We start from the raw sequence: 20,892 nt of genomic DNA on the forward strand, positions 1-20,892 counted from the left end.
TGGTCCAGTAGTTCTCGAAAAATAGCGTTCGAAAAAAGTAAAGAGAAATAATAAAGAAAAGAAACAATAGAATAACTAGAGGGTCTTCCGTCGGAAACGGACGACCCTAAAAATCTTTAAATAGAAAATATGCAGAGTTTTCTTTTTAAAAAGAATATACAGTATTTAATGATAAGTTTCGTTTCTTGTTTTTTTTATTTCATTTTTTAATTATTAAAACTATTTGATTCATTTTAATTGATACATGTGTGCCATTGTTAAAAAGCAAAAAAAAAAAAAAAAAAAAAAAAAAAAACACAAATAAAAAAAACATACCAACACATTGTTTTTGGTTAGAATCCCATTGTGTGAAAGGACAGCAACCAAAAGGTAATCTTAAAAAAAAAATATTTTCATAAACATTGGCAAATTTGCGTTTGATTAAAACAAACGCCCTCTGAAAGCAGCCTTTAAAAACAACATGTTGTGGACAAGGTTACTTAAAACTATTATTTAAAAAAAAAAATTAACTACTAACAAAGCAGTCAACGGTTTTAAAAAATATGATTGGACAGTTTCCCATACATTACGAAGATACTTTTTAAGGTACGTTTTCTATAGACGGCAATTATTTCTATTGGGATTTTTTTAATACGAAAATTGCATGGATTTACTGAAATTTGAGAAGAGTGAGATTACTTTGTTAATGAATGCACGGAATTTAACAAAAATATATTCATATATTTATTGACCTATTCAGATTTTACTTAAGTCTACAACATAGGTCTGTTCTCAAATTGATTTAAACGTAAATAAGACACTTTTTGAGAAGTACAAACATTTTCTAAAAATTGAAAAAAAAATTAAATGTCTAAGTAAAAACTCAGATTTAATGTATGGTTTGTCTTATTTTTTTCAAGATATTCAAACCTGTTGTTTTCTCGTCAAAATACCTGGGACTTTAAATATGGTCCCTTAAATATTTATCTAAATGTGCATTTTATTGCAATCTCATGTTTTTGGACCCTTTTTAACTAGTGGAAAAATATCAAATCGAAAGTACACATTTGATTTAAGGGGAGAGCAGGGTTTAGATCACGTGCCTTTGGTTGCTCACTTGACAATTAGCTACATGGTAAAATAAAAAAAAAAGATGGAAGAAGAGTAACTGTAGTTTTAGTTGTTTTTATAATTTATAGATAAGATCAAGAATAAACTTTTGTTCAAAGTTACGCCCTAAAACCAAATTTGTCGGTTCTTTTTTTAATAAGCTGACATATACTTATCTCAAGTATTATATACACTCTCCCAATAATAAATATAGGTTTTGGGGAAATTTGATCGTTTTTTGGTTTAGTAGTATGTAGATGGACATTATCGTAAGTGAATAATGATTATTGTTTTTATGTTAATAAGTAAATAAAAAAAAAATGTATCACTTTTTTGATGTTTCAAATCAGGAACTGTAAGAAAAAGTCATAATTCGAGAAATATGGGTACACGTAGGAGTGATTCCTATTGTAGTATCTCCGATGAAGGCTTATAAAGTGGGAACGACAATTTCATTGATTATTTTTTATATTATATTATATTCTGTTCTGTTCTTCATTATTTAAAGTGTTGACTTTATCAACATTATCGTAAAATTATGATCATATTGCTAAATAAAAAGGTCAATGTTGCCAGTAACTTTAAAATTTATTTATGCTTTTAAAATTATTGAATAGATTTGCTAAAAACCTTCAACAAGGTATTTACTTAAAAAGTGTTACTGTTATAACAATTTATGATACAAGAAAAACGGGGTTACATGTAATTCATATCAAAACATCTCCATTGCAAGACAAGGAAGCGGTCACGGGAATTATTATACTTTGTAGATTACATCTTAATTTTGTTATGTGATAAAAGCTACAGAAAAAAATTCAAAAAATTTACGCTGCAACGTCATGAACCGCCTAGAAACATTTATTATGCATTCCATTTCCCTATTGTGCATAACATTAGATATTTTGTATTCAGGCGGTTTTATCACATTCTGAATCACCATTCTAAATGGGTTTTTTTTTCTTCATATGTAATAGTTAAATTGTAAAAAATGGCTTGTATGCTTGTACAAATCATCGTAATAACCAATGTACATTAGTAATGCATTGTCAACGTTGGTTGTTTTACATCACCGCAAACCTCTGCTGTAACAACAAGCTTAAAATGCCCTGCCTAGGAATACTTTTACAAAAACAAAACGATACTTTTTGTACATCATCATTTTTGTATATACTGTAACGTCAATTTATGCAGTTACAATGAATGTTCCATTCACTATGACAAAAAATGAACTAAGAATTTTCAAATTAAAACTGTACACAAATTTCTTACTCGTCACATGGTCCTTTTTTACCAGCTCCAGGGCAAAGGAAATAAAGAATCATAAGAACGATGATGTGAAAAATGGTTATGATTGTATAGAGCATTTTTATATCATTCGATCCTGAAATATATTGTGATTATGTTTTGCTTATTGAAAGGTCCCCGATATATATGATTGGTTAAAAGCAATGTAAAAATAGATGTATCCTGGTGTTTATTTGTGATATGTTAGAAAATCTAATCACTTTTGATAATTCCTGTAGCATAGCCTTTATCGAAAAAAACTATTTTTATCATATATTCCACTAAATGAAGATCGATAAATTCCATTGCCCAAGATTAAAAAAAACATTATACTGAGGAAGAGACAAAAATACTTTAAGAAAGAAATTAGGTAAAAAATCAGCAAATGACTTAAATATTGGACTAAGTATTATGAGAGAGAATCTTATTGTGGCAACATACTTTGCAAAAAATACGCACTTTGGAAACAATATTCTAGGTGCGTTTTGGGGACCAAATCAACGCACTTTGAAATTTTTTTTAAAGTGCGTGTCATTTTGGACCAAGTTAACCCACTTTGATTTTTTTTTCAATGTGCGTTATGAAGGTACATCAAGATTGATTAGCATCGAGACACTTAACGCACTTTGAAAATATGTATAAATCACAAATTCTAAAATAGACTTTCTATATTGTTGATAGTATGATGATTTGTAAACACTAGTAAATCTCATTTATTGTCTTAGAGAACTAGGTTTGGGATGGGAGTGGGGGTTAACCAAAGCTACAAGCCAATTACGAGTACACCATTTAACTGATTACAGGAAGACAGTCCACTGTTCGTCTTTTTTTTCTACCAAAACATATGGTATTTAGAAATTCGGAGTAAACATTTTTCAGATAGGAAAAAAAGAATACGCTTTGTTGTGAATTTAGTACAGTGGTATTGAAATACGAGCTGACCAAACAGTATTTTTTTCCATTCCTATCTTAAGGAATCTATAAGGGTTTTAACATAAACCCTCTTTTCAAATTCTTATCAAATAAATCACTTCATTATTAAAAAAGACTCTTCAAACACTTTAAAATGAGCATTTGGGTGTGGGTGTTCTTTTCTCACACTGACCTTCTAAAAGATAATATTGTTTTTAATAATCATAACTATCACATTATTGCTTCTCACGATATTTATGTGTTAGCACATGCAACTGAAGCCAGTTGAAATATGTTATGCAATGATCTCTATTTTCAATATATAAAACTCAGTTTTGTGTCTGACATAGCCCAATAGTCCAGATAAGAAGTAAATTTGCTGCATATGCGACAAAAAGAAAATTCAGTTGCTAAGCGATGCAATTTATATCATATTTGAATAATTCAATTGTCTCCAGTTGTTCCTTATGTGTAAATTGTCAAACTAAGTAAGCTAATGAGAAAAGAAAAATAAATTTAATTAGGAAACTGTTTATCAAGTAAGCTAAGCATGCATCGGGTCCTATTGCGCTAAACAAGTTTGAAGCAATCGTTTACTAGTATTGCATATAAAAGAATCAATTATTACGACTAAACCCTGAACATTTTTATTTTACAAGTGCGTTAACATCGACTCGACGATACCAACGCATTTTGAAAAAAAAACAAATACATCGACTTGATTCCAAATTAAATGCACTTTGACAAAAAAAATCAAACTGCGTTGTAACAACGCATGCAATGCCTGGAATTAAACAAGTTATAAACAAAAGACTTGATGTTTTAAAAACTCATAGTAGAAAAAAATTGATTTATAGTTTTATGTACTTAAAAACAATGTAAAGGCAGAGTGAGTTTCAAGTTGTTTTGTTTCATTATATATTAAATAGATAGTGTGAGAAGATAAATAATAAAATTAAATGGTATACTAATACTTCCGCATTAAACAACAATTAATGGCATGAAACGATATATCCTGGTACATTAAGGTACAGACGCATTTATAAACAATTTATAGTCCATAATAATAACATTATAAGTACATTTTCAGGATAAAGCTTTTGAAAAATAATTGAAATTTTTAGTTATTTAGTAAGATTTAAAGCAGCCATCACGGTTTTGTACTTGAGCTTTTAAATGATATAATTTCATAGAATGTATCGTTAATTATCATCAAAGCGGCTAAATAAAATAACAAAATTATGTTATCTTACAAAACATTTGTTCATTAATTTGTGCATTTATTCTGTAATCAAATCAAAATTCGCAATTGTGTCTAAGCAAAAGAGAAAGATTTTATTTTTACAAATACGTCGGAAAAAACATTAGTCCTTCAAATAAACTTACACTAACACATTTGTTAAACTGAACCCACACACATTTATGTTTTCTCATGCTGCACAACCTCACCGCAGCTCTGTTTTTGCTGTCTGATAAATGAACTCAACACTTGTGCCTGATGAAATATGTCATTTATTAAAAATGACGAAAGTAAAGAAAAAAAAACAACATAATAGGGGATCAGACCCCAAAACTGTTCACACAAAATGTTCAATAACTTATCCATATGCTGATCCCCTTAAATTACAGAAAAACAATATTTTGTTCAAAATTATATACAATATATACAAAACCAACAAAAATATGGCACCTCAAAAATAAAATATGCCAAAACCAGCAAAAGATGGCACCTCAAAAATAAAATATGAATAACAATATTTTGTATATATATATGCAACCTTCAAATAGTGGAGTGGTGAAACGGGGATGGAGGTGGGTGTATCAAAACATTACTCGTGCTAACACTCTCAGAGATGAAGACAGAATGACCCCACTCTCACTGGTCAGATACTGACCGCATCAAAACACGCGACCATATCGTTTAATTTGATTGGCTGTTAAACTTAATTAGGGGGGAATTACACCATGGAATTTTTACAATTACATAATGGGTCACTGGGAGGTTTTTAAACTAGGAATTTTGGGCTAAAAATAGACAAGGACAGTAACCACTGAAGGGAAATTACATGATATGGCCAACAACCTCTACAAGGCCTGGGAAAGAAATGCAACATATCAAATCAAACATAAACATGAAAAATACAATAAATAAGCATATAAAATTATAGCAATCAACACATAAATATAATTATTAACATAATTGTTGTTTTGTTAACATATAAATAAATTAAGAATATGTATAGATATTTTTTTCCACATATAATTGCAGTTGTTAATTGTGTAAAAACATCGGTAACAAATTCAAGTAAACGTGTTAATTCTGTTATTTCAATGGCTTACACTTAAAATCATGTAATGCGTTTGCACTGTGTTTATTTTGAAATCATGAATGGTCCTTCCATTTCACTAATCAAACAATGCATTCGATGCAATTTCGGGGGTAATTTTCTTAATATTGCGAGATTAACAAATACTATTTAATCAAACCATGTAACAAAAGTAACAATGAACCTGATCATTCCAAAACTACTCTTATACCAGTTTTTTTTTTCTTTTTCTGATAATTTTTCCGGGGTAGGGGGCTTGTTTGTTTGTTTGTTTCTGGCTCGTTTTGTGCTACATAGCTCTCGTCAACCCATACTCTCTTGTATCAACTTTCTGGAGTAAAAAAATCCTGTAAGAAATTGTGCTTCTTAAGCCCCTTTCACAATTGGCGCACGAGCAGAAGCGACTGAATATTCGTGCGACCCAAAAAATAGATATAAATCGTAAACTGTTGCCGAAATAATCGCATTTGAGAAAAGTATTCGTACAAAATTCGCACGATCTAAGCGACCGTTGTGCGACGTAAACGCATTAAATCTTGCGATATATCTTGCGTCTATATGCGACTGTTTTACAATGGAAGCGACTGTTGAAAGATAATGCGATAGGATCGCGCGAGAGACCAGATGATCGGACAATTGAACATGCACCAATGCAATTGGACGTGCGATCATGCGTTCCATGGTACGAATGCTCGTGCGAGTCAGAGGGGGTATATATTCCGCCCATTTCCGACGCTCTTCAGTAGACATAGTTGAAAGCGAGAGAACATGCCGCCCAAATAGAAACAGAGATTCAGCAGCATTTATTATTGCACCTCAATATGATTATTCTATTATATTTGATTGATCTAGAAAGTCACGTGGCAGGGTGATTTCATAGGAATGAAAAAGCTTATATAAGCATATGATGTAGACAAGTATTATTAAATCAAAAATATTTAATCATTATGATTCTTTATTTATCACAAAACCAACTTAACTATCTATGATTCGAAATTATGAAAGAAAAGTGAGACAGTAACAGGAAATCAAACAATCAAACAATTTTTAGAAATCAACGTATTTTGTATAATCATATGTTGTTCGTTTATTGCATTAATGTTCAGGGAATATGAAGATTTATTCCCTCAGAAAAACAAATTTCCCTCGGGCGATGCCCTGGGGAAATATAAGTTATACTAAAGATATAAATCTTCATATATCCCTAACCATCATGCAATAAATGAATATTGTTGAATTGTGGTCTGCAACAGAGATGCTTATACATGGTATATATACAAGTGGCAAAGCAAGGCATATTACACTGATAAGTCGCGCAATGATAGAAAAACGTTGCAAGATAACATGAGACATGTTGAGCAACAGTCTCATGGTCGCACAATACGCGCATTAACAACTGCAATTCATCTTACGACCTTTAAAAATCGTGCATCACTCTTGCGAGTACACAAAACGTTGTAAAACGTTCGTACTAATGTTCGTGCGTTGCACTGCGATAATTTGGATCGCGTTCGGTCGTGTCTGAATAGTGTGCATGTCCACTATTCAGAGGAGACTTGATGCGACCACTAAAACGTATGCAACGAATCCGAGAGCTCGTGCAACGTAAGCGAGGGCTCGCGAAGCTCAAAAATTTCGATCGCAAAGTGGTGTAAAGTGGTCGTGCGCCAATTGTGAAAGGAGCTTTAGGTGTAGCTGCATTGGTGGACAAAGTCAGATCGTTCTACTTATTAACAGGATACACCAAAAAGAATTGTAATTTAATACATAATATCTTAATATAAAATGGGATACACATATTTGTGAAACAATTCAAAAGCAGCACAAACTAAACGGCCGCATGTAGAATCTGTTCGTATTTTTTTTACCGTTTCATTAAATGACACTGATATTTGAAATTAAAGCACCATTGAATCAAGCTTTTTTATTAATGAAAATGATTTCAATATTGATTTAAAAGGAGTTTTATTTCCAAATGAAAAAAAAAACAATAGTTGTCTCCTAAATATGTCGTGATTCATTGAGGCTGGATTCACTTAAAAAAATATTCACTCTGTTGCTAACTTCATTTTAAGTGTGTTTGTATTTAGGACACCTTTTCTTGAAAGTTTGTTTAAAAGATATCCAAGTATAATCGAAAGTATATCATGATGCTTTCATTTAGTGGACACATATGGCGAACACATTGTTATCAAATAATTTTTGCGGGCGCTGAAGTTCTGATGGTACAAATATGTCACCTCATTCTGGATCTACATGCAGGTGTAGATGCATGCACCGTAGTTAGAGGGCTTCTGCATGATCTAAGATGTTCGAGGTACTCCCCAATTAACACGTTATATGAGTTTTGAGACCAATGGTAGAATATCTCAACTACGTGAGCCCTTTTACTTGTATGTATTATATTACCCCCACCTCTCTTATTTTCAATCAAACTCAAGAAAAAACGCAAGGCGGAAGATACTGAAAGTGAAAGGGACTCAGACATGAGACATAAGACATGAGTGACATCTTGTATGACGATAACATAAACAGCCTTATTAATGGGTCGAGTAAACAAGAAGAAGAAGAAGAAGAAGAAGAAGAAGAAGAAGAAGTAAACAAGAAGAAGAAGAAGAAGAAGAAGAAGAAGAAGAAGAAGAAGAAGAAGATGATGATGATGATGATGATGATAAATTGTCCGATGAGATCGATCAGTCATTAAAAAACTATGATGATATCGGCCCACACACTATTTCAAAGTTGGTGAAAATAGCTAATTAGGCGTTTTCCCGATTAATTTATGAGGGGAAAAGAGTACTTACAAACGACCAAAGGACTCTCAGAAGGTCGTGGTGCCCAGAGTCAACAAAAACATCTGGAGGTGCATCAAAGTTGGTTTCAGGAGAAAAAGAGATGACACAAATTCAAACATGCCAAACTAAGAGTGTATTTGCTGTTATGCATTTAGCCATAGTAGAAGATGCAGTACGAGCGTGTACTGACATCCTTTTTTGACTGGGTGATGCCTGTACTTAAATGTCTTATACATTGATAATTATCAAATTGTTCACGCGGGTCGGTGTCAAATGAACATCTCAGTAACTTCACTGCTAAAAGGGCAAAATGGAATCATTACAAACATTAATTCAAATGATAACAAAAGGTTGTAACATAGCTTTATGGACTTAAAAGATGCATATCTTCCAATTTGAAGGCTGTCACTTTAATTAACATGTGTATATGTGTATATGTATGTAACCGAGCAGTAAGGAATTCCAAAAGACAGCCGTTTTGTTTAACAGATTTATTAAACGTTTTAAAGCATTGACCTATAAACAAAGAAAAATACATTAGACAAAATACAATTTTACATGTAAATTCAATATGTTTTAGTTTCGATAATTTGTTCATAAAAATGCAACCGTTACTTCAGTATTCATTTATATGGTAAAACATGTTTTGTAGCAATTTAATATTAGAACTTACAAACAAGTTTCAGAAATTACAATGGCAAGATTAACTGCAAAAATACGATAAAGTATAAACCTTGCAATTAAAATAATATGCCCTAATCACTATCATGGTAGTAAAGAAATATATAACTAAATATAATATTAACCTACCACAAGATGCAGCTGATATACACTGGATTGTCCGACGTCGTTTAAAATGAAATACTGCCCAATTGGACTTAGGTTGAACGGTTACTTATACTAATAGAGAATCAAATTTATTGGATAATAATATGAACCAATGAAATTAAAGAACCATACGCGCGCAATAAAACTTTAGATGAATAATATTTAAGAATATACTGCACAAAACGAAAATAGAAAATCCAAAAACGAATAAATACATATGAAATAGATAATAATAAATCTGTTCTACCACATGTATATCAAAATATACACATCCAATCATTAATTGATTCAATAACAGCTGTGTGTCCGAGAACAATAATAAAGAATAAAACTGTTTCCTTATACAATATTGTGACGTCATAGTATTGTTTGTATAACGTCATTGATTTTAACGTCACTTATTTTTAAATGTATTGTGAAACGTCTGAGGAAGAAATGAAAGCGCTTACGTTTTGCGATTAGTGTTGTTGTTTTTTTTATTTTAATATATATTACCTGACACTGTGACTTCTTATCTTATTTGGAGATATATATATATATATATATATATATATATATATATATATATATATATATATATATATATATATATATATATATATATATATATATATATATATATATCTTTAAGTATTAAAACCTTATTTTTTGAAAGATATAGTCTCATAACTGCAACGGTGTGTGCATACAAATTGAATAACGCGCGTTATCGCGTTATGAAAATTTGTTTGCACACACCGTTGCAGTTATGAGACTATATCTTTCAAAAAATAAGGATTTAATGCTTATATTTACATTTTTTTACATTCTTGCCTTGTAAGCAAATGGGATTTATACCTCAAGTTTACTGTACTATCCTATGGGTAAGTTTAAATCAATTGAGGAGCCACTCTAACAGCCACAAGCGTGATCTTTGATTTATGCTTGTGACGTTGTATTTATCAGCGTTCAACGTTTGTGATGTCACAATTAAAACTTGTCAATTAACCTTTTAGTACCTTTTCTGTGTTATGGTGCTATACCTGCAGTAGCTTTACATGCAAAATATACGTGGAATATATATATATATATATATATATATATATATATATATATATATATATATATATATATATATATATATATATATATATATATTGAGTATTGAATCCTTATTTTTTGAAAGATATAGTCTCATAACTGCAACGGAGTGTGCAAACAAATTTTCATAACGCGCTAACACGCGTTATTCAATTTTAATGCTTATATTTACATTTTTTACCTTCTTGCCTTGTACGCCAATGCGAATTATACCTCAAGTTTACTGTACTATCCTATGGGTAAGTTTAAATTAATGGAAGAGCCACTGTAACAGCCATAAGCGTGAACTTTGATTTTCGCTTCTGACGTTTTAATTTATCAGCGTTCAACGTTTGTGACGTCACACAACTCATGATTTAACCTTTTAGTACCCTGTCTGTGTTATGGTGTTATATATGCAGTAGCTTTACATGCAAAATACACGTGGAATGTAAATATTTTAGAAATAAACAACGTTATTTAGTGAACATGGCGTTATGAATAGCAATTGCTCTGTTGGCATATTCCATGATGCGCGCTAGCGCATCGTGGAAATTGTGCCAGCAGAGCAGTTGCTATTCATAACGCCATGTTCACTAAATAATCGTTGTTTATTACTTATATTTGCATTTTACCACTCGCAAATACCCTGTACTAGCCTAGACCTTGACATTTAGCTATTACTTCCAAAATAAACATTCAGACTGTAATGTATCTTTTTAATTCACATAGATTTGTTAACAGAATCAATGATATGTTATAACAGTAATTCCTTTAAAATGTTATCAAAAACATGTTTTAATATTACATGTGAATACGTCAATTTTAATCGAGTTGGAGAAAAAAACACATGATGTATCGTATAGTGGTTTAAATCTATAACGTCATGGAAAGGTATATATAACGTTACACCTTTATGACGTCATAGTATACTGACAGAGCAATTGCGATTATACAGAAATAATTGCAGCTCCTCCGTATGGGCTTACAGTGGGAAAGAACAATGGAAATGCAAATATACCAAAATACAAATTACACTTAGAGTCTTAATCATAAGAGTGTATGTTAATCTGCTAAATAGATCTCACGAATCACAATGTCCCAGTAAGTAGGTTACTGTTCACAGTTTAATGTCTTCGAACATAAGTCCAATGATACATGTATCTGATGAGCACTGTTATTCAACTGCTAAAATATAAATCTAGGAAAGTCTAGGAATTATGTGTGTAAGAAGTTACCTGACTTACCCGGACACACAAGAATGTTCTATAAAGAATAACTGACCAATTCTGAATAGTCCAGAATATATATATTATTACTTATTAGGTTTGTTACTGACTGTTTAAAGAAATTTGTGGGGTCGGTAAAGTCCATAGAAGGCGAGGCTTACCGACCCCACAAATTTCTTTAAACAGTCAGTGACAAACCTAATAAGTGTTTTGTTTTGTCGAGGACCTAAAGTTTGATATGTAAACAAACGTTTGTGTAGAAAATCAGTTCAAATAACGTTACGTCCGCCATGTTGTCCTATAAATTTTGACACCTGCCTTTTAAAGAAATTTGTAAGGCAGCCACGTGACGCGTTTCATCCAATGACGTCGCGACATTATAGTCCGAGGCAAAACAAATATATATATATATATATATATATATATATATATATATATATATATATATATATATATATATATATATATTTATCTCATGCGTGTGGTGTATATTACCCGTGTGGTAAACCTTTGGTATATCAAACGGGTGATGCTTTATCAAATACTTCCGGTCCGAACTTTTTTGACACAACCCCTCGCTTCAGCGCTTCAGTGACCTATTTTCTAAGATTTGCCAGCACTTTCAACAAAACTATATCTACTACAAAAATTAATATAAAATTGATTTTGTCAAAGATTTAAATTACAAATATGAAGGAAAACACATAACTGCCTAGCACAGGCGTCGGAACCGGGGGGCTATTGTGACCTGGGGGGGGGGGGGGGTGTTAGCCCCCCCCCCCCCCACCTTTTTTGCAAAGTTATTCATAACCGTAGCCACAAGACCCTTTTTTTTTGTTTGTCAGATTTTTGAGAAGTTTAGCCCACTTCCAACTTTCAATTTGCTTTGTGAAGTTTATAAAACTGCAAATTACGTTAACTATCAAGGAGTTCATCCTGACGACGCGATGAAAACAGAGCGCTCTGGTTGTGTTTATATACAAGAACTTACCGAAATAATGTTTCATAAGACTTTTATTCCACCGCCAGTAAGCATCCTTATTCACTATTTTCAATTTCGAATCATAAGGCTAGCCTAGTGTTTGTTTTATTAAACATCAACAACTGTTCCTCGTTCGAGTCAATTCAAACTAACGAACATTCGCAACTTTGCGTATGTCAACGAACTTGATTATTCAAGTCTTCTAATCGGAATTTCCATTTAATCAAGTGAATAAGCTCTATGAAAAATTACTTAGAGCTAAAAAATTATTTTAAGATTTATTTCAGTGAAACTTTACATGAAAACAGTTAGATTTATCTCAGGAATGACGTACTTAATTGTATTGCGCAAGGTCACAATAGCCGCAGAACACAACGTTGCATCATTGTTTTTAATCTTTGAAAAAAAAAAAACACAATTCGGGTCACCTAAGGGACTGTCTCAAAAGCTTCATAATATAAAACAACTTGTATGAGATAAATAGAACATCTTTAATTGTGTGATTTTATATTTGCTTTATCCAACTCGTTGAAATGGTTATATTCGCTCGGCAATGAACTCCTTGATAGTTAACGTAATTTGCAGTTTTATAAACTTCACAAAGCAAAGTGAGTTGGAAGTGGGCTAAACTTCTCAAAAATCTTGACAAACAAGAAAAAAAGGTCTTGTGGTTACGGTTATGCACAGGGCGAAAAACAATCTTTAAGCAAGTCCTTAAAGGTGGCTTAAAGGTGGGGTAAAGGTGGCTTAAAGGAGATACAATCTTTAAGCCACCTTTAAGTCACCTTTAAGCTGAACTTATAGGTCCTTATTGTCCAAACTTCTTTAAGTCACCTTTAAGCCATCTTTAAACTACCTTTAAGCATCTTTTAGTGGCATTTACGCTCCCTTTAAGTTGTCTTTAAACCACCTTTAAGTTCCCTTTAAGTCAAGTTTGATCAAACTGAACAATAAAAACATGTATTAAATGCAAAAGCTCTTTTATAGGGAGGGGAGAGGGTGACCCGAGTGATGATATAATTTCCAAGGAAAGGGGGGCTTTCCAGGCGGTTTTGATTGTCGCGCCATTAAACACATATCGCTATCATTAACAACGCTCCGATGGACACAGATTGCCGTTATAAAAGTCTTTATGATTTTTTTTGGTTTCAAAATTATTGTAGGGGTAGGCGCAGTCTCTGTATCTAAATTTGTGCATGAAATTTTATTTAAGTATGTTTGTTTCCTATTAAATTAATCGGTGAAATCTCTCTCTCTCTCTCCCTCTTTCTCTCTCTCTCTCTCTCTTAGTTCATCCGGTTATAAAACAAAATAAAGATAATGAACCAAAACTGCATGATTTAATTTAATATTCGGTTGAAGGTATATATTTTTTTTCAATTTGAATTATTTCTAGGTCTAATTCTAGATCTGCTAAATACATGTTAAAGATGAAAAGACTCTCAACTGCCTTTGTTATATCGGGCAGGATATTACTGCTTTGTTTGTCTAGACATTAGTTTTGTTAGTTTGTGTATATCTAATTAGAGTCTATTGTTTATCCAACTTAAGAAAACCCCTGGAACTAACACAGAATATACACAACAGTTGTGTCGTGTGCCCAGGTGCACGTTTGTGTATATCTAATTAGAGTCTATTGTTTGTCCAACTTAAGAAAACCCCTGGAACTAACACAGAATATACAAGATATACACAACAGGTGTGTCGTGTGCCCATGTGCAAGTCAGGGTTTCTAAAGGCGTTGAAATCCTAGTATGTACGTGTATACGATAAGTCTAGTGAATTTAACTTTATTTACATTTGTAATTCATTTTCAAAGTATTATTTCCCAACTCTGGGTTTTAAAAATGTTACGTCTATAAATTAAAGATACATGTATGTAAGAGTAAAATCTAGAGGCTAATTAATTCCTGTACCGGTGATCATAAATAGGGGTTAATTGTTTAAATATATGGATAAGAGTAAATATGTCACATACCCGGCCTGGTACATCATACAATTGTATGTACAAGTATATGTATACATCATTTGCAATTGCAACATGCAGTAAATACGTCACCCGTAATTGGTAATATTGTTTGTTATAGAATTGATAGTCTAAAAATCATGTATACAAGTAAATGTTTAAACATACTGGAACGGCCCCGTGAACATGAAAACCGGGAAAATTGCGTAGAACTAATACCCTAATAGTTTCCAATGCATTTAATAAAAGAAATGATTTCATCTTGTTCCTTGCATTTCATTTAGCTGTGAATTAGATGAACGTTTATCTACTCTGTTTAAATTTATTTACTAAGTGTAAGCCTAACGGTTTCCATTAAGGTTTAATATTTTTTTTTCACTGATGACCAAGTTCCGTATTCCATTCTAAATATATGCATGCATGTAATTTATAAATTACATATGATTGATTGTTACAATTTGAATGGAAGTCAAAATCTTTTCAAGTAAATATTACACATTGAATACATTTATTCAATATCTACTGATCTATAGGATATGAAAACCTCGTTAAATATGAAAGTTGCCGTGGCGCAGAGGAAGCGAGGTGATGCTGGTAAACCAAGGGTTTACAAATAAAACGACATAATAGTTTGTATGTTAATTAGACGATAAAAGGTACGACGCTGTATAACAAAAAACACAAATAAGGAGGCTTATCGAGGCCCATATTTGTTACCCTTTAATTTAATTTAATTTTATTTTTTTAAAGATTGATACACAAGTTCTACAACTTACATTAATATATGTAGCTGGTACGGCTGTCAGCGCGAGGGGGTCATTATAATTTGGGAGAAAGTCGGAATGCCGGAAAAATCAACGTGCCCAAGAAGGCGACCATCATTCCATTTCACATACAACAACTGGCGATCATGTGGATCGAACTCGGATAGCAGAGGAGCGAAGCGAGTGCATTGTCAATTACGCTATTTGGAGCGTTACATTTTCTCATTAATGGTTTGATGTGAGTCTTTTCACGGCGCGATTAAATAAAAAGATTCCCATTAAATGAGATAATGTAACACTCATGCAGTTAGTTTAAGCATAATAACATTCGATTTCGTAGTCCGATTACATTGAAATCAAAAGAAGAGGGTATCATCTAATACAATTGCTTTCAAATCAGTAATATCAATTTGAAGCCTGTTGGGCAAAGCAAATCTCTTCGATGGGAGACTGTTATAACAACGTACTTTTTGAGCCAAGATCATATTTTAGAAAAAAGACTGCTTATTTTTAAGACTCTTAATAGGATTACAAATGCAGATATATGGATGCTTTACGATAAAATAGTTAACTTTATTGTTGATTGAATTTCGTGGAGGCAATATTCGTAATTTCTTTTTTTCATGAATTAAAAGACAAGTGAACATTTTATGCAATTTCATATACTTGTATGATGACACATATGTAAGATAAATATCATAACTCATAATTCGTTACGCATTCCAATTTCTTTGATGATAGGACCTACGAACACCATAATATTTGAGCGTACACGGATGCCAATGATTCCACAAATATCAGTCTAAAAGTGTTTCATTTCGTAGATTAAGAGGGAGGTGACGTACCATTAGCACTCAGGTCCCAGCGAAATTCATTCGATTACAGTATGTTCCCATAAGTGACAATTTTAAGCTGATATATTATGAATATGCTTTCATTGATTTGTGTGAACATTTTTTTCTCGAAATGACAAAAACTCATTTGTAAAACTTTACCTTTAACCTTATATTTTGTTAAAGCAATATGAGATGTATTTTTGAGAATTTTATATTGCTGCAAAAACCTGCTAGTAAGATCAGTCTGCATGTAAATTAAACTCTTATAATAAAAAAGACTTGAAAGAATAATTAATTTTCGTCAGAAGAACGATTTCTCTTCTAAAGAATATATAGCAGATTGATTTTTGTACAGGACGAGAATAAGCAATTTCGCTTCCTTTAAGGCTTCTTTACGGCTTTTCCAATAAAAATGTCCCTAACAGAGTTTTAAAAACCATGATATTTTTTGTAATTTTAGTAGAAAAAAACATTTTTCAAAAAAAAAAAATCAGCATAAAAATTGCAGCTGATAATGCTTTAAGACAATATTAAGGAAACTGATTAATTACAATAAAAGGATTTAAATTCTGTAAACTCTCCTCAATATGATGCAAAATAATTGCATAAAAAACCATAATAATTTATAATTGATAAGACTATATAACGTTATAACACAAGTTCCTGATGCACTTCCGTACACAACACAGTCATATAGGCCACAATTAGCCTCCGCCTTAAATGCTAATGTGATATATTTCTTATACACATTCTTGACCAATTAACTAGTATCGTTTAAATTGTTTGGAACAAAATATAACTCATCAATCTACTTCGTTATGTAAAAAAGGTAAATTTATGATGAGGAAGATGTGTTATAAGATCTGAAAATTGCTGTAGGACATACTTTTTTTGACATTTTGATACCAATTTATCTTTTGACAAAAATAATCTTCATACGATATATGTATTACTTCTCATTGTCATGGTTTTATGGCCCAACATCATACATGTACAATATAATGATGAAATGCCACAAGAACCCCTTGTTTTAATTAAGAAAACTGGAACACTTAATTTTTGCTGCTTTACGAAGTAGCAAAGAGTGTTCTAACTTTATTTCAAGTAAAACTTCAAAGTCATGTGATTTAATTCATTTTGAAATATTATACATGCTTGTATTTCGAGACGATTGCAAAAAAAAGTATTGCTGTTACAAACATAGCTGGACAATCACCTGAAGCTTCCACACCCCAGTTTACAAAGTTGTGATGTTTGCGCAGATATTAGGATTTTTGTGATGCCTCATACAGACATACATGTATGTGTAAACAATCGAAAACTAATACAAAAATAACTGAAGACATGCATGACAAAATGCTATTTAAAAGCAGTTATCTAGACGAGGTTTATAGAACGTCAAATAGTACGTGTAATAAGTTCCCTTTTTCATGTTTACAGAGTTTTAATCAAATATATGAATTACAGATTTATAATATCTGCTGTATTCTAACATATAATTACTACAAGATTGAGCATATATATGAAAAACACCTTTTGTATATACATAAAACTTAATAGTTATACTAAAATGTAAAAAAAATGAAAACAAAACTAGAACAGTTTTATCATAGAGTATTACACAACGTATTAATTTAAATTAGACGTCAGCTTATTCATGTTTTTAAATGTCTGTCTAGCTTTGTTTTCATCAGATTAAGAGAATACAAAATGTATTACTTATTTGAATAATGTCTTGTTATAGCCGTCACAAGTTTTTGCTTCCATCGCTTTTTGGTGATTTTTAATTAAAAAATACACATACCTGTGAAAGACATACAGTTGAAATCGTTAAACAGGAATATATCCAAGATATCTTGAACAATTATCCTTTTCTCATCATAAAAGTTCACAGGAAGGAAAATAAATTTCTTACGGAGATTTAGAATGAGAAATATTTACTTTTTTTCCATTCGGAAGTATTTTAGATACAACGTTATCATCCGGGCTTTCTATTTTGGAATATGTATTGAAACCTGAAGCGGTAGAGGGGGCGTTTTAAAACAGATACTCTGGACATTTTTCATATTTTAGTGGATGAGCGTAGTTTGAGCGCAAAGGTAATTCTGATTATCGAAATATCAAGCAAAAAATAGTGGAAGCAAAACTCGGAACAGAGTATAGTTTTTTAGCTCACCTGAGCTGAAAGCTCAAGTGAGCTATTCTGAACAGATTTTGTACGTCGTCCGTTTGTCCGTCCGTCTGTCTGTCCGTCTGTTAACTTTTCTACATTTTGAACTTCTTCTCTAAAACCGCTTGTCCAATTTCAACCAAATTTGGAACAAAGAATTGGTATGTGAAGGCAAATATAAATTGCAGAAATGAAAGACCGATCTTCATTCAAAGCGGAGAAATCCTCAAAACTGTAGAAAAAGGGGGTGCATTTTTAAAAATCCTCTTCTCAAGAATAACTGAGTCAAATTCAACGTAGTTTAGCATACATCATCCTTAAGGGAAGGAAAATATAAATTGCAAAAATTAAGGGCTAATTCCGTTTCAAATTTGAGTAATTTACGAAAATGATAATAAGACAGAGAGAATGGGGTTCAATCAGTTTAACTTCGGGCTCGATATTTCATATATCGAAAACCAGTCTATGTGGTTGAAGCAGCCATCTTAAAGTTGAACGGAGATGAATTCGGTTGTTGTGCAACAGTGTACGTGCGAAGGAAGCATTTGAAACATCCAAAATATATTTGTGCCGTTTATGTGAAGTAAATTGAGGTAAAATATTTCAATGCGTTGATATTTTCATTTGTGACGGTGGTTTTAGCTTGCTTTGATTTTCGTTTAGCATGTTTAGTTTAACTTGAGAGGAACCATCGTCTTTATTTTCGAATTTAAAATTTGTACGTGTAGACCGGTTAATGAAACAGCTGATTGTTTACATGTACCTGTGCAAAATCTGATGCACTTACAACATATTATAGAATACTATTCATTATGTTGTTACATGTAATTCGGTACGATCTCTACGTAAATGTTGATTAATGCACCTTGTTTTATTAAGATGCTCAGCAATTTCAATCTAAACGGAGATTATTCTCGCTGCTAGAAATATAATATGTAAACGGTGCTACCGTTGGACCGAGCGCAGATTTAACACAAAGCAGTTTGATTTTTGTAGAACAAAATTAATTTGAAACGCACACAGTAGGATCCGCCTCGTTGCCAACTCAAATCATTAGCCAAAGTTTAACTAAATGTCGCGTGCTCGGTCTACATTATGACATCATGTTTCAGACGTAAAACGTAAACGTTTTGTTTTTAGAAGTAGCCGAAGAGAGTTACGTTTGTCCGAACTGTTTTTTTTAATTTCTTCTTTTATTGTTTATCATTTTAATTCTTATAACTGCCTCGGTAATAAAATTGAATACTTAATTCAGTATGTAAGAGATTAGTTCCATGATATTAATGTTTTTATTATCCATCTGATAATTTGATGAGACATACATAGAACTACTCGTGTTTCTAGATTGAAACACTGTTGAAACTTATCCGGTGTCATCTTTTATTTCTTTTAATTCAAATTATCTTCTATTGAAACACTGGAACATTTTAATCGGGCTACGGGCAATAAATATCAATAAGTACCATTCAATCAATGATCGAACTAACTTTTTAAAAACAAAATGGCTACCAATATCGCGGCGCCCAGGGCTGGAAAAAACTTTTTTGGCCTTAGTATCCCTGATTCAACTTTCATTTTTCACTGATTTTCTTATATATACGTGTTACCATTAATTCGCGCTTCGCACCTCTTGCTGCACTCGGTATAAGTATATATATGGTGATAAATAAATTGTGTTTTTTCTTTGTTTTAGTGCATTTCTCTCTTGTTTTAATTGTTTCCAAAATTCTATTTACTAACCTTCGAGTTACAAGCAAGACACAGAGCTTTGTGCACAATGCTACTGTATGTTTGTACACAAAGCTGAGGTCATGCTTTAGTTCATTTATATTTTAAATGCAGCTATGCTGAATAGGAAATACCAAGTTTTAAAATCTTAAACTTGATTGTAATAAACTCGTGAACAACAACATGACTCGAACCAAGCTATGTATCTTTCTTATATAATTCTACGATTGACGCTTAAGTTTTGGTTGATCAATAAAAATGTCTTACTAAAAGGATGATATGCTGTAACTACTTTTTGGTGCTCCTTCTTCAACGATGAATTGCATAAAATCTACACAAACTTTTGATAGTTTTTTGAACACAAGTAAACAAAAACGACGTCTTTTAAACAGTTTTCATAGTCCTGACACATTATTATTATTAATTTGAGGATAAAAGCATTATCGGTGGTCTTAAAAATATTGAAACGGAAAATCATCTTTGTATGTAGACATTTGTGGGGGGTTTTCAGCAATAAAATGAAAATAATTGGTGGGCCTTGGTATAACATGCCTGTCAATACATAAATTTGAATTATAACTCTTTAACATATGTGACAACATTTTTCAGTTAAGTTTATTCATCAATCAAGTGTGTAAGGATATGAAACGTCATACGAAATGAATTCATGGCTGGTAAACGACAATCGTTGATAATAGAGAAGGCCTATTAAATTTTTCAATATTTTTAGTTTGAGGAATTGAGCCCATTCATTCTGGTGCATTGCAGTACACTTTTCTTTCACATATAGGATTTTTAAAATAAAATACAATAACTATAGTCTGTCCCAAGTTATTGCTTCCATCACTTGTTGGTGATTTTTAATAAAAATACATATACCTGTGAAAAAAGTACAGTAACTGTTGTAATTGATGAAATAGAAA

Source organism: Crassostrea angulata, unplaced genomic scaffold (assembly GCF_025612915.1).
Source record: "Crassostrea angulata isolate pt1a10 unplaced genomic scaffold, ASM2561291v2 HiC_scaffold_214, whole genome shotgun sequence".
Lineage (NCBI taxonomy): Eukaryota > Metazoa > Mollusca > Bivalvia > Ostreida > Ostreidae > Magallana > Magallana angulata.